Raw genomic sequence first — 13,795 nt, 5'->3', positions numbered from 1 at the left:
TTTCTAATTTTGGGTTCTACTCTTGGAGTAACTTTGGACCAGTTATTTACTCTATATTTCATGTAGTGTTTGGGTTGCTGGGGGTGGGATGGAGGTCTGTAGTGAACAAAATAGATGAGGTCCTGCTCCCAGAGAGTGTATGGTCTAGTGGAGTGGTTCTCAACCTTCTGGCCCTTTAAATACAGTTCCTCATGTTGTGACCCAACCATAAAATTATTTTTGTTGCTATTTCATAACTGTAATGTTGCTACTGTTATGAATTGTAATGTAAATATCTGATATGCAGGATGGTCTTAGGCGACCCCTGTGAAAGGGTCGTTCAACTGCCAAAGGGGTCGCGACCCACAGGTTGAGAACCGCTGGTCTAGTGGAATCACTGTGTACTTAGTGGTAGCATGTTTCTGATAGGCAAATTGTGTCAGAGACTATTAGTTGCCTACCAAATATTTATTCTCCCCTTTCCTTGATGTGTTCTGATCTTCCCACAGTTTCCAAATTCCCTTACGTGGTCAATGGGATATATTTGAAAGCCATTAAGTTGGCTTCTGGAAAAACTGTTTCAAACAAGGTTGACTCAGTAGGATAATACATCCATTTGCCATTTTCTCCATCCTTTTCCTTCCTGGCTAGACTGCACACGATGGTTGGAGTTCCTGCAGCTATATTTGGCAGTAAGGCAGCTTTGATGATGGAAGCCTTTTGCTATGGAAGGTGGAACACAAACACAGAAGACAGTCAGATTACTGATGCCTATGGGGCCTCCATAGCAGCCTTGGATTGCCTGTTTTGGGACTTCTATGGGAAAGAAAAATACAGTAAGCCTCTATCTCATTCAAGTTTTCTTTAGTTGAGTTTTCTGTTCTTTGTAGTTGAACCTAAGCCTAAGTTAATACACAATGTAACTATATACAATCACCACTTAAATAAGAAATTTGGAAACTCATGACTTTAAAGGGTAACAAATCACTTAATCATCATCTCTTATTCTATCCTATATAATAAAAGGCTAATATGCAAATAGACTGAACGGCAGAACAACCAGAACAACCCAACAACTGGTCGCTATGATGTGCGCTGACCACCAGGGGGCGTCATGGAATATGGCGGGCGTCAGCTACAATGGGATGGTGAAGCAGGTGAGCGGGGGCGCCAGACCAGGGCAGGTTACCGGTCGCTGTCATCGGGGTGAGCCTCTGATGGTTACTGAAAATTCTTTGCTCCCGCGTGCCCCGCGGTCCCGCCCAGCGCTCACACCTGCTGCTGGCACCGGCCTCGCTCGCACCCACAGCCAGCGGTGGAGCTGCTGCTTGCACCTGCTGCTGGTGCCCAGCGTTGGTCCCCATCTCTTGGTGCCAGCAGTGGGTGCGAGCGGCGGCTGCTGGCCCTGATTGCCCCTCAGGGCTTCTCCACCTCCCCCTGCTCCTGAGGGGCGATCGGGGCAGCAGCCGCAGCTCGCATCCACTGCTGGAGCTGGCCCCAATCACTCCACGCAGAGAGGGGACTGGGGGCCATGGGAGGAGGGCCCAGGCAGGGGTGCGGAGGATGGGCTGAGACCCGCCCCTGTGCCCACTGCAGCCTCGCAGCCCACAGTTCCTTTCAAGGTGTGCGAATTTGTGCACTGGACCCCTAGTTATTTAGATCATCACAATGATGATGATAATATTTAATAGTAAGATAATCCTATATAATAAAGAGTTAATATACAAATTGACCATCACTCCAACACACAAGATGGCCAACCCATGTGGTCAAAGATGTCTGCCCCCATGTGGCCACAAGATGGCCACCACAAGATGGCCGGCAAGGGAAGGCAGTTGTGGGTGATGCCAGCAGGGGGGAAGGGCAGTTGGGAGGGACCAGGCCTGAAAGGGAGGGCAGTTGGGGGGAACCAGGCCTGCAGGGGAGGGCAGTTGGGGGGGACCCAGGCCTGCAAGGGAAGGCAGTTGGGGAGGGACCAGGCCAGCAAGGGAAGGCAGTTGGGGAGGGACCAGGCCAGCAGGGGAAGGCAGTTAGGGGAAATGAGGCCTGCAGGAGAGGGCAGTTAGGGGTGACCAGGCCAGCTGGGAAGGGCAGTTAGGGGCAACCAGGCCAGCAAGGGAGGGAAGTTAGGGGTGACCAGGCTGACAGGAGAGGGAAGTTAGGGACAATCGGGCCAGCAGGGGAGCAGGTAGGCGTCGATCAGGCTGGCAGGGGAGCAGTTAGGGGGTGATCATTCTGGCTGGCAGAGGCGATTAGGGGCATTCAGGCAGGCAGGCAGGTGAGCAGTTGGGAGCCAGCAGTCCTGGATTATGAGAGGGATGTCTGACTGCCTGTTTAGGCCCAATCCCACTGGGGTCCCGATTGGAGAGGGTGCAGGTTAGGCTGAGGGACACCCCCTCCCCCAGTGCATGAATTTTGTGCACCGGGCCTCTAGTATTTATATAAATAAATCTTCCTTTGACATAATCTACTTTATATCAATCCTCATTCATTTCTAAATTGAGGGCACAGTTACAATAATGTATCTCATTATTTTCTCCAGATAGTCCTTCCTGGATTATCCTCATGTACGTGTACTTCTGTTTCCTGCTGGGCTTCTGAGTGATGCTGACTGTAAGTGCTTCTCTTAACGAGTCCTTCTTCCTGTACCTGCTCATCCTTCATTTTCACTGACATGCAACCCCACGTAACAGAGACATGCAAACCTATGTGACGTGTCATTAAAAACCAACAATTAGACCTGCTATGCACTCTGTAGATGTGTACCACGTTAGGCCAACCAGGGATCATAAGTTCACATTCAGAGAGAAGACAGGTTAGTGATGCGTCCGATTTACAGAAATCATTCATTATACTCCCTTCCCATTCCTGACCCTTTCATGGTATCACTGTGTGTATTTTCAGGTAACATCCACATGTTTCTCTGTATAATGGCCAGAGGGACTGGGGATGTTGATGCTTTTTGGAAACACTTAGTGGGTTTGCTCTGGAAATTCTGTTCTATTTAAATTCCACCAATGACCTGGACAAATATGCATAACCCTCAAATATGGGGGCGAACCAGACTTCTGTTTCAGTTAACTCTCCAAATTATGACCAAAAATTGTACCTAACACTCTCACAGTCAAATTAGAGCTGACCTGATCGTGAGAGGCAGATATGACTTTTTTTTTCTTCTTGTTGTTTTTTTTCATACTGCCAACTCATAGTTAAAAAGGCAGAGATTCAAAAGGTCAGATGACATAATCTAATATTAATTTCCTGTGCACAACTGTCTCTGAATTTAGTTGTGTTGCCCACAGTATGGAGGATTTGGTTGTCCGTGGACATTAGATCCTGAGAAACACTGATCATGTGACCTACTTATGATGGTTTGACCATGATTTCGGTTATAGCTAGAATTATGCAGACACATTCAGATTTTGTAACTGAATAATTTACTTTCCCTATTGGGAGGGAGGGGTTCATAGTATTGTAAGCTGATTGAATGACAAACACAAATGCCCTGAAGTTCAGGGAAGAGAATTTATGCAGAAAATACACCACCGGTGAAGGCATCACTGCGGTTCTGCTCCTGAGGACGGAAGGTGTGCTCCATCACACTGCGGCAGACACGGTCTGGCCGGAACGTGGGCCCTCGGGGAGGCGTCAGACAGGGCTCTGTTTTTTCCCTGGATGAAGTTCTTGAGTATGTGGTGGAATTTCCTCTTCATTCATTATGCAACATCATTTTCTCTTTTGCTATTGCTTCTGCCAAATCACCTATTTCTCATATGGCTTTGTCTCAAAAGGCTCTTCCCAGGTTCTAAAATCATAGGTGCACATGGGTCAGTTCACAGACAGCTGTGCCGTGTCCTCCTCAACATTGGCTCTCAGCTTCAGAGCCTTGCCAGGACAGTTGCTTTTAATAATCAGAGAAAAAGAAGTGGGGATTTTAGAGAGTCTGCTGGCTCAGGATTGAGAGAAAGGAAGATGTGTGTGGAAGGTCAGGCTTCCATGACGCAAACTCTGAGATGGAGATTGGGGTGCAATATATGTCTGGGGAGGGAGGGAAGCAGGCCTGGGCAGAGGGATAAGCTGTGTGGTGACGCAGCCACAACAGAAGCCTCAACCAGCCCTGCGGAGCTGTCCGCAGTTGGGGCGAAGGGGCCAGTCTTCATCCTGATGCGTACCAGCGATTCACCTGGCCGCCCCAGGGAACTGGTGTGTGGCCTTGGGTTAGGCAACTGGGGCCCAGCTGTGAGCTAGCAACACCCACCATCCCTACTCCCAGCAGCTGGAGTGATGAGCAGATGCAGTGTGAGCAGCAGTGACCATTGGAGCTGATGGCCATTGTCCATCTTGGCCAGTCTCCCCACTCTGCCTGGTTTCTCTGTTCCGTAGCTAGAAATGTGACCCAGGAGAGAACTGTTGGATTAGGAAATGTTCTCTTTCTTTTTAAGCTATGCACGAATTTTCTAAGATGACCACTTTAAAGTGCAGATGAGCTTTATGTGTTCAACAGATAGCTCAACTTACCAAATATATTTTCATAAAGGGAATGTTCCCAGGGACACCCCCAGTACATAAGGCTGAACACAAGGCTATGTGGCTGTGATTGTGTGCACTTTACAGCTGTATTTTCCAGGGGATTTTAACTCCTGTGAGGTCAAGGCTCACCCTTCTCCAGAGCAGCTCACGATCTGGCCCTTGGAAAGATACTGTTCTTGACTGACTATAACATTTGGATTGATAAACTGAAAAAGTCACTTTTTAAAAAACTATTATTGAAAAATCTCACTTTTCTACAATAAGTAATAAAACACAGAGGGCCTGGCATTTGGGAACCAGGGATATGGCTTTGGAGTCAGAAACCTGGTTCCCAAACCTGGCTCTTCTATTAGCTCTGTGACCCCCAAGCAAACCCCGTTATCTCTGGGCCCCAGTCTCCTCAACTGATAAGATGAGTTGTGGGGAAGATTGGGTCGATCTATGTGAAAGACTTTGTAAATTGCAACAGTTCAGATGTCTTGTCACACTTGCTAGAGCTGGAGGAGAGCTGGGCAATCAGCTCAGCGAGTTCTTCAGGGGCCAGATGAGCCCCAGAGGCCCAGGGAGGTCAGAGGACTCGCTGAAGATGGCACATCTGGTTAGGGGCAGAGCGGAGCCAGCCCCCCGCCCTCCTGACTCCGAGGCTAGTACTTCTTCATGACACAAGCCTGCCTCCAGGATTCTCACTGCAGCACCAGGAGGCTGTGTGGCTCACTCCCATGGGACCGTCAAGAGGATTTCATAATGACGATATGTTTGCCAAAGCTTTGAGTCTGTAATCTGGAAACAAGACACTCTTCAGATCTGAAGAACAATTATTCAAAAATTGTTACCCTGGTCATTATGTGAAAATCCCCCCTGGGTTACAGTAAAGAGGAGAGGATCTCATCTTGTATCAGTAATAGAATTACTGAGCATGCACATACATGTGGTGTGTGTGTGTGTGTGTGTGTGTGTGTAGCTAGTCAGACAGGGAGACAGGGAAAGAAGGGGAGAGAGAAAGGGAGCCTCTTTAAAAAGCAAAATTACTGTGCTATATATCTTATGTTATTTTCTATCCCCCTTATTTAATAAGTCTAAATTGAGAATTCTTGTAATTCTCTTGCGTCAGTGAATAAGCTCTCAGTGTGTTCAAGCCCTGCAGGGCCTGCAGTTTTTCTGCTTTTCTGTAGATATTCATTTCCAAAATTTCATTACCATCCCACATGTGAGTCATTCACTCCCATGCAATCCATTTAAAACCTCCAGCACACTCTGGGAGACAGAAGGAGAAAGCTCAGAAAAAGCCAAGCTGATTCATTTGATAGGTTGGGGTCTTGCCAACGTGAAATGGGAGAGGAGGCCCGGCAGGGTGGCCCCAAGGTAGCCAGCAGAGACTGTGGCAGCATCTGATCCCCATCCTCCCCAGCAGGGTGCCCTTTCATTTTGCTGTGTGCTGCATGCGTGGGAGTCTGGGAGTAATACAGTCGGTGAGAGAGAACAGAGATGAGAAAAATTCCTTTAGCAGGTTAATAAAAATATAAGCTGAATGTTGTTAAGAAACAATTACACATGTTGCAAGCGCCTCCAATTGGGAATCAGAAGCCTGGGATTGTAGCCCTGGCCTTGCCATTGGCTGGTCCTGCAATGGGGGCCAAGTTATTTAACCTCAGTCATAATGAGGATAATGAAGCTTGCTCTAGTTATTGCACAATGAATGTAAACGTGCTTGGGAATGTAAGCAGCTTTATAGAAATGTACATTTATTTTATGCATTAACTATGAATTATATACCTGACTTCAGCTGGTTCTCCTATACGATAGGCAAGCATGTAGCTTCTGAGAGGATCTTTTTGGCTTCCTGTTCCTTGGAAAGCACACAGTGGCACAGCACTGCTGGCCTGCTTTTTCTCATTAAGAAGGAAGTCGTTTAAGGCATAAACATGACAAATGAGTCCTGTGGAAGCTTTCAAGTCATTGCCTTGGGATCCCCGACATTGGAGTTGGGCATCTGGGCTGTCATGCTGGCCAGGCCAGGAGATTCCTCACATCAAGGTGTCACTTACCAGTAGGTGCCACTCTGTGAGCTGTTGGCATCACTCATTTTCCCAGCTCTACTTAAGAGAGCTAATCAATTTTTCATCTTCCCCTTGAAGCGCCAGCTTGAAAAACAGTGTGAGAAATGCCCGGGGGATGGCCATCCTCTGCCTTCCGCACGGAGAGCGTCCATACGGAGAGTCCTGCTGGCAGGGGAGGCTCCCACAAAGAAGCTAGTGCCTCAAGGAGCCGCTGGTGAGAGAGGGGGAGGCATGGCTCCCACATCCTCATTAGTGGTCTTCATTGTGTGGCATTTAATACCAAAGAAGGAGTCAGATAGTAGCTCTTGGCTGAGTCTACCACTCAGAAATTCATGCAATAGCTTACTGCTCTCAGACACACCACTGTGTGGCCAGCATGTGCCCTCCACCCTCAGAATGGACTTCACTTTCAGAGCTGGTTCTGTGACTGTACCTTAATATTTTCTCTGTCCTCAAAATTTATCTCCTGGGGAAGAGTCACGCTTCCCTTTATATAGGAAATTCAACATAGGGTTGAAGAACTTCTGGGGACTGAATTTATCAACACACCAGAATTGGGTTCCCATTGACATTTGGTGGCTAAGAAGTTCTTTCCTTAAGCTCTTCAGCATCCAGCAGAATTGCTTCATGGTTATGTCAGAGGAAGAAAATGGAGTCTGTGGCACACAAGGGGCATGGCTAACTCAAACTTGGAGAGAAGGGGGGATTCCATGGCCCTGGCGTGGAGCTAGGCCCAGGGAGTGGGATGCAAATCTTTTCTGATTCACATCAGTTTGTAATGTGGGTTCTCTCAGATTCAAGAAGGCTGGGTTCCGTCAGACATCTATTTAATTAGTTCTATAGGGGGGAAAAACCTCAAATGGATAGGGGCTATAGAGAAAAACAAAATTAGAGACAGAGGCAAAGTGAATTGTAGGTTTAAACTAGTTGGAATAAGGGCCTGATCATCCGGGTTAAAATCCTGACTCCATCATTTATTAGCTCAGAGACAATGGAAAAAGTCACCATTACTTGTGTGAGCCTTAGGTTTACCTGAAAGTAATGGAGATAATACTAGCTGCCTCCTCTCCCAGCACCCCACGTATCACACAATTGTTAGGATGGGCCAGAAAGTGTTTTTGCAAGCCATAAAGCACAATGCTTCCAGGATTGGACACATCTTGCTCATGTGTGTGCATGCAGTATGTGTAAATGAATACCAGGCAAGCATTTTGTTCATTTAATGTTTGAGGTTTCCATTTAAAGTTTTCATTTTGTTTGCTAATGGAGTGAAGTGGATGTAAGCATGTCAGGGAAGGGATACTGTCTGTGATATTTATGGCGGGGTGGACGCATCAGCCAATCTGCACTCCCCTGTGGACTGTAAATCTACAACCACAGAAAGTATTTGTCCTGGGATTGGTGTTACATTCATTTTTGGAGAGATAAGTGAGCCTGTGACAAGGCCCTAAGAGTTAAAGACCTACTACAAGAGAAGAGTGTCAAAGGCACACAGTGGGGACTCAACATTATTTCTCTATTCCTAGGAAGCCCCATGATGGTCTAAAATATTTTCCTTCACATCTCCCTGGCTTGGCAAAGTCTTATCTGATCCTGAAAAAAAAATTTAACCTAAGAACTATTTTAATTTGTATTGTTTTGATTTGTTTTTGGAAGTGATTCTTAGTTATTTCGTGTGTGTGTGTTTTTTTAATAGGCACTTTTACATGAAAACCCTCTTGAATTAAAAATAAAGCAATGGTCTCCATATAGGGAAAGATCACTGTGCAATGGTAATTGTGGAATTAGTCATAGCCTTTGTATGCAATTAAAAAATTATTTTCGCTTTCACTGCAAGGAAACTATCAGATTTCAACACCATAGTATTAGGTAGGCCAAGTTCACTCTGTATGGCCTTCAGGTGTAACGAACAATGCATTGAATGACCCTCCCTCCGCACTGCCCTAAAATCGCATTGCTAATGTTGGAAACTAAAGCAGCTGAAATTAAACAACAGATTAAATGTAAAGACAACCTATTTTGTTTCCATGAAAAGGGGGGCCCTCAGGTTTTCTTGTGAAGTTTAAGACCAGTGAAGGCTTTAAAATGTTTCCCAAGAACGACATTTTTAAGAGGGAGGGAAGGAGAGAGAGATACAGAGAGAGAAACTGAATTTTCTAACAATAAGTAATAAAAGTATAAGGTTACACTTTTATATTGGACCTTTTATCCACAGAACTCAGTGAGCTAGAAACATTAAGTACTCACAGATTTATTAGTCCTTATATCTTCAAATTAATTTTATTCACAGACTATAGTTTTCTATCAGCTTTTGGATCTCCATGGAGGTGGTAGTGGTGAGATGTTGCCATTGGACCTGTTTATTAACAGAACGCAACTCAAATTCGAAGGATTCTTCTTTCTGCAGGTCATACAGAGGGTGTGTGTGTGCACTCCCATGTGTATTACAAAGACTAGAGGTCTCTTAGCAGCAACCTCTGCTTTTCTGAAAGTATAGTTCTGTGTGATAATAAATTACTTGAACTATTAGAACTTTCACTTGCCCTCCTCCTTTGGTCTCAATTTCATGAAAACCAAAGCTCTTGTCCCTCATCATAAACATGAATGAAATAAGAGAGCGAAGGTCCAGGAGATGGTTGCTTTCTCCTTGTGGTTCCTCTGGGCTTTGATTTATGACTGGAAAATCAGCAGCTTCTAGCCAACCTCCTCCTCCTCCCTCCTCCTCCTCCTCCTCCTCCTCCTTCTTCTTCTTCTTCTTTTTAAGCTATTTTTATTTATTTCAGAGAGGAAGGGAGAGGGAGACGGAGAGAGAAATAGAAACATCAATGATGAGAGAGTATCATTGATCAGCTGCCTCCTGCATGCCCCCTACTGGGGATTGAGCCTGCAACCCGGGAATGTGCCCTTGACTGGAATCAAACCTGGGACCCTTTAGTCCGCAGGCTGACACTCTATCCACTGAGCCAAACCAGGTAGGGCCCTGCATCTTCTTTTTTAACTTAATAGTGCTGTCTTCGTTAAACTTGAGGATGTCTGTAGTAAATAAAATCATTGTCTATCCTGGCACAATAAAACACTTTGAAAATGTAACCTGTATATCTTATAAAGTGAAGTGTGCTGTGAATTGTTTGTCAGCACACTTTGTAATATCTTGCCATTTTAGTAGGAGGAAAAAATGTTAGCCTGTGTTTTGCTAAGGCCTTGCCCCTACCATTTTATAATTGAGAATGTTCAAAATGTTCTCATTTCAGCATTAGCCTACGTTGAGTATCACATTCCAAGAATTAAATCAGATGACGAGCTAAGGCTTTATTCCAACATTATGAAGAGGCCAGGAGAAAAATGGGACCTGACAGGCCATCTGCACTACAGGCTCCCAACAACTCTGCATGAGTTGCCTGCAAAACCACGGTAAGCAGCAGCCGCCTCAGAGGGAGGCTCTCTTGACCTTGGGGCTATGGCAGCGTTCGCCTTGGGGCAAATGAAACTGAAGCACTGTCTGTATTTTTCAATATGCTCAGCTCACTCCAAGCGCATGGATGATCACTGTGCTGCGTGAATTTGTAACCAGCCTGCGAAACTTGGCTGCCACCACATGGGCAAGTTTGAGTGGTGGCTGGTCCTGGTCCAGCGGTAACCACTCCAGCTGTGGTGAATCATGGGGAGGTTGTGAAAGAGCCTCTGTCAGAGACTGGCTTCTTGAAGCCCTTTTCCTGCCTGGAGATCATAGAGAAACAGATACCAAGAGCTGAACCTGTCCTATTCAGAGTAGGGCACCAGCATCAGTTCTCCCCTCTCCATTTCAGGCTCAACCTCATTCTCCCTGGTTTCCTTCCAGCCTGAGGTCCCCCCCACCTGACAATACTGCCTTGGTTTTTAAAGTCATAACATTTTGCCTCGAATAAAGCCATTTTGGTTGTTTTGAATTCCACAGCATTTGGTTGATGTGGCCGTTGGCATAAGCAACGTCCTCTTTTCTGTGGAATAAATTCCCAAGCCCTCGCTGGGAAATTGACTCCTAGCACAGAAGTGTGAGAACTGGAGTGAAAAGTGGTGCCTCCAGTTACAGTCGGAGAGATTACTGAGAAATCATTTGAAACCTCAAGAAAAGACAGTGTTATCTACCGAGTCACTAATCCTACTTCCTTAGGACTCTCAGTTCAGGGCGATAACATCTATCTATAATTATTACATCATTTTTTGTTTTGCTATATCAGTAGCAATCAGCATCATAGAAATTCATGACCATGTAATCTCATATAATTTCAGAAATGATCCAATAATGGATTAAAATGAATCCTGAAACCAAAGAAAGAAAATTCAAGGGAAATAACAAAGAGAAATAGATTGGCAGCATAAAGATCCATAAAACGTTTTTTTAAAGAAAAAACCCTCAAATATTTTGATTTTATTTTTACCGTTCAGTGAAGGCAACCGTGCAGTCTGAGATTCGGGAATCCACTGGTGGAGAATTGAAAATGAAACAAAATGCAATAAAGCAGAACTGAGGTAAAATTTTCACCAGGTCTGTTACCCTCTGTAAGCCAAATGAACTTTGAAACTTGATACCAGTTCCCAGTGGTCCAAGTTACTGCCTTTGCTCTTTTTAATACATGGGCTGATTATGGAGCTAATAATAAATGTAATTGAAAATCACTGTTGGATCCTTTGAAGGTTGCTGCCAAATAACATTTTGTGGAAGAATGTAAGAAAAAAAAAAGTCCTGAGGGAAACTTCAAACAATATTTTCAAGACTCAGAATCAACAGTCATGGTGTCAGATTTACCTCAAGAAGTTCACAGTGATTATAAATATAATATTAACTCAAGAAAGCACTATAATTTCCCATCTCTTATAAATGTCACCAGAGCAGTCATTGTCCTAATTACTTAATTTCAGACTGGCTCTGACTGAAGTTGATTTTTTTTTTATTCCTAAACAAATATGTGACTAGAACAAAGTACCCAAATCAATCAGCTATTGTCTGTCAATTGCACCCATGACTTTGGAAATGATGCCACTGAGACAAACTGGGTTTTTTTCACAGAAACAATGTCATTCTGCCCAGACTTTCATTTTAGGACCACGTTTCTGCGGTGAATTAATAGTCCTGGAACTGGGGGAGGGCTGCAATAACAGCTTTCTGCTTTTGATTACAAGGCAGAACGATTTCTGGTTTTCTGTCTTTTGCATTTTGAATGGGACTTCATTATTTTTCTTATTTAGTTGCAGTGTTCAGGTGAGAGAAATCTGAGCCTGTTCAATCAAAGCCCCATATTGTGACTAGAATACAAATCACTTTATTCTGGTTCTTTAAGAAATATAGCTTATTTTGAAACAGAAAGAGTATCAGGGCAAAACATAATTGAGAATTTGAGATGGTGTTTGTGAAATCACGCACATTTAAGCTGAAGTCACTATGTGTTGCCCTGGGTTCCCGGGTAGCCAGCTACATACCTCTCCATCAAAAATGTTTTCATGACACTCTTCTAGGGATTGCATTTAAAATATGATATGTATAAAAAATATACAGAGTCGGGTGTTGGGGAGGAATGTTATCCCAGACGATCACCATGTTTATAACTTGGGGGAGATGACTAATTGAGGTAAGAGGCATTGAAGCCTGCTGATTTCAGCAGGCAGAGGTGTGAAGAGAGAAAAATGGAGGGATGAATTCTAATCTCCCTTGGGACGTGGAAAATTACTGAATTGCCTTTCCTTTATTTAACTTCCATCCCCTGAAAAAATGATGGTGCCGTTGTATACCTAATCACAAGGCTGACCAAAATCTCTGTAAAGGGCTTTTTCAGAGCGATGGTCCCGCATGCTTAATGGTAAAAGCAGAGAGCTCAAGGCTGAATTAGACTTTCTTGAAAATAGAGTGAAACCTCTTATTTCCTTATTATTATTTATATTTTCCATTAATTAATGCCTCTTCCAAACTCCTGGCATTTTCTGTGTAGAAAGATGTTGTATACCAGTTTGGCTCCACATTGAACAACACCAATTCCTCTCTCATGTGACTGTCCTAAAAATATTTGAAACAGCTGTCATGATGTCCTTAAGAATTCTTCTCTCCAGGCTAAACAAGCCCAGCCCTTTGTAGGCCATGGTTTTAAGTGCTCTTGTTGTCATAGGTTCTCCTGGCTGGATGGGTTTCAGGTAACAAAGGTCTTTTCTAATGGCAAGATATTGGGAGCAGAATATGGGGCCCACATTGTGGTATGTCCATGTGGATTCTGGCAAGAATTCCTGCTTCACATATTCAGCTTACTATGGCTCTTTAAAGACAGCTGAAGTTAAATCAGTTATTTTTGGAGGCCACAATCAGATCATTGGCTCCTGTTGGACTTGGAGTCAATTAAAATCACAAGTCTTTTCCAGGCATGCTCCTGCTAAGCCACTGTGTATATATGTATTATAGCTTGTTTGAAGGCCTATTCCCTTGGGTGAATACACAAAGCCTTCTTACTGTGACTTCATCTGGCCTCTCTAATGAAACACCTAACACCCGAATGAATGGGGCCCTTGGATTGTATTTCTCTCCATTTCTGGAAAACGGTCTTTATTCATTTAAAAGTAGACAGAAATAATTACTGTTAGACAAGGAAATAGGAAGTTCCAGTATCTTTTCTTTGGATGACAAACCACTATATTTTGCTTTCATAAAAATTTGAATGGCTCTGCTACTCTCGGGAAATGTATTTTGGATTCTGAAGGTTCACTTCCATAAAGCTCCAACAAGGTGCATCTGAGTAAAGGGGACATGGCTATGGGTCAAGGCAGGAGGATGGATTTGAAGTTAGGAGGGCTGAATTCTGAACCATTGGTAGTAACTTGCTGGGTTGACTCAAGCTAGTCGGTGGATCATTGCCTGCCTTGTTTCCCATGTCTAAAGGGAGACAAGAAATGCTTACATGGTTAACACTTGCAAAGTAAGATGACACTAGGAAAGCAAGTGACTACAAGTTGCCTATGCTTTGCCCATCACTTTTGACCTCCTTTCCATATATACTTTTCCAGTTGCCTCTAAAAATATAAATCCGCTGGTTCCACAGTTCTAGAACCATGTGACTGTAATCCAAGTCCTGGACTGAACAGAGAACGTGAGAATATTCCTCTCACTATTCTGTCCTCCCATCAATGACACCATGGGTAAACAAGCCCAAGATGGAGGGAGAGACACTCCTAGATGATAAAATTAACTTGTCTCCACAAAATAATAGCAC

At 44.3% G+C, this 13,795-nt stretch overlaps 1 long non-coding RNA gene across 1 annotated transcript; it reads left to right on the top strand.

Moving 5' to 3' along the window:
- Positions 1–1,033: 1,033 nt before the first annotated feature.
- LOC106728194 lies at positions 1,034–10,384 on the top strand. Its single transcript, XR_001364466.1, has 4 exons — positions 1,034–1,136; positions 2,522–2,592; positions 9,818–9,977; positions 10,088–10,384. It is a non-coding gene; the product is annotated as an uncharacterized LOC106728194 (long non-coding RNA).
- The last annotated feature ends 3,411 nt before the right edge of the window (positions 10,385–13,795 follow it).

This window comes from Myotis brandtii, unplaced genomic scaffold (assembly GCF_000412655.1).
Source record: "Myotis brandtii unplaced genomic scaffold, ASM41265v1 scaffold115, whole genome shotgun sequence".
Taxonomy (NCBI): Eukaryota; Metazoa; Chordata; class Mammalia; order Chiroptera; family Vespertilionidae; genus Myotis; species Myotis brandtii.
Note: the sequence above shows the minus strand (reverse complement) of the source record. Positions and strands in the feature narration are given on the sequence as shown.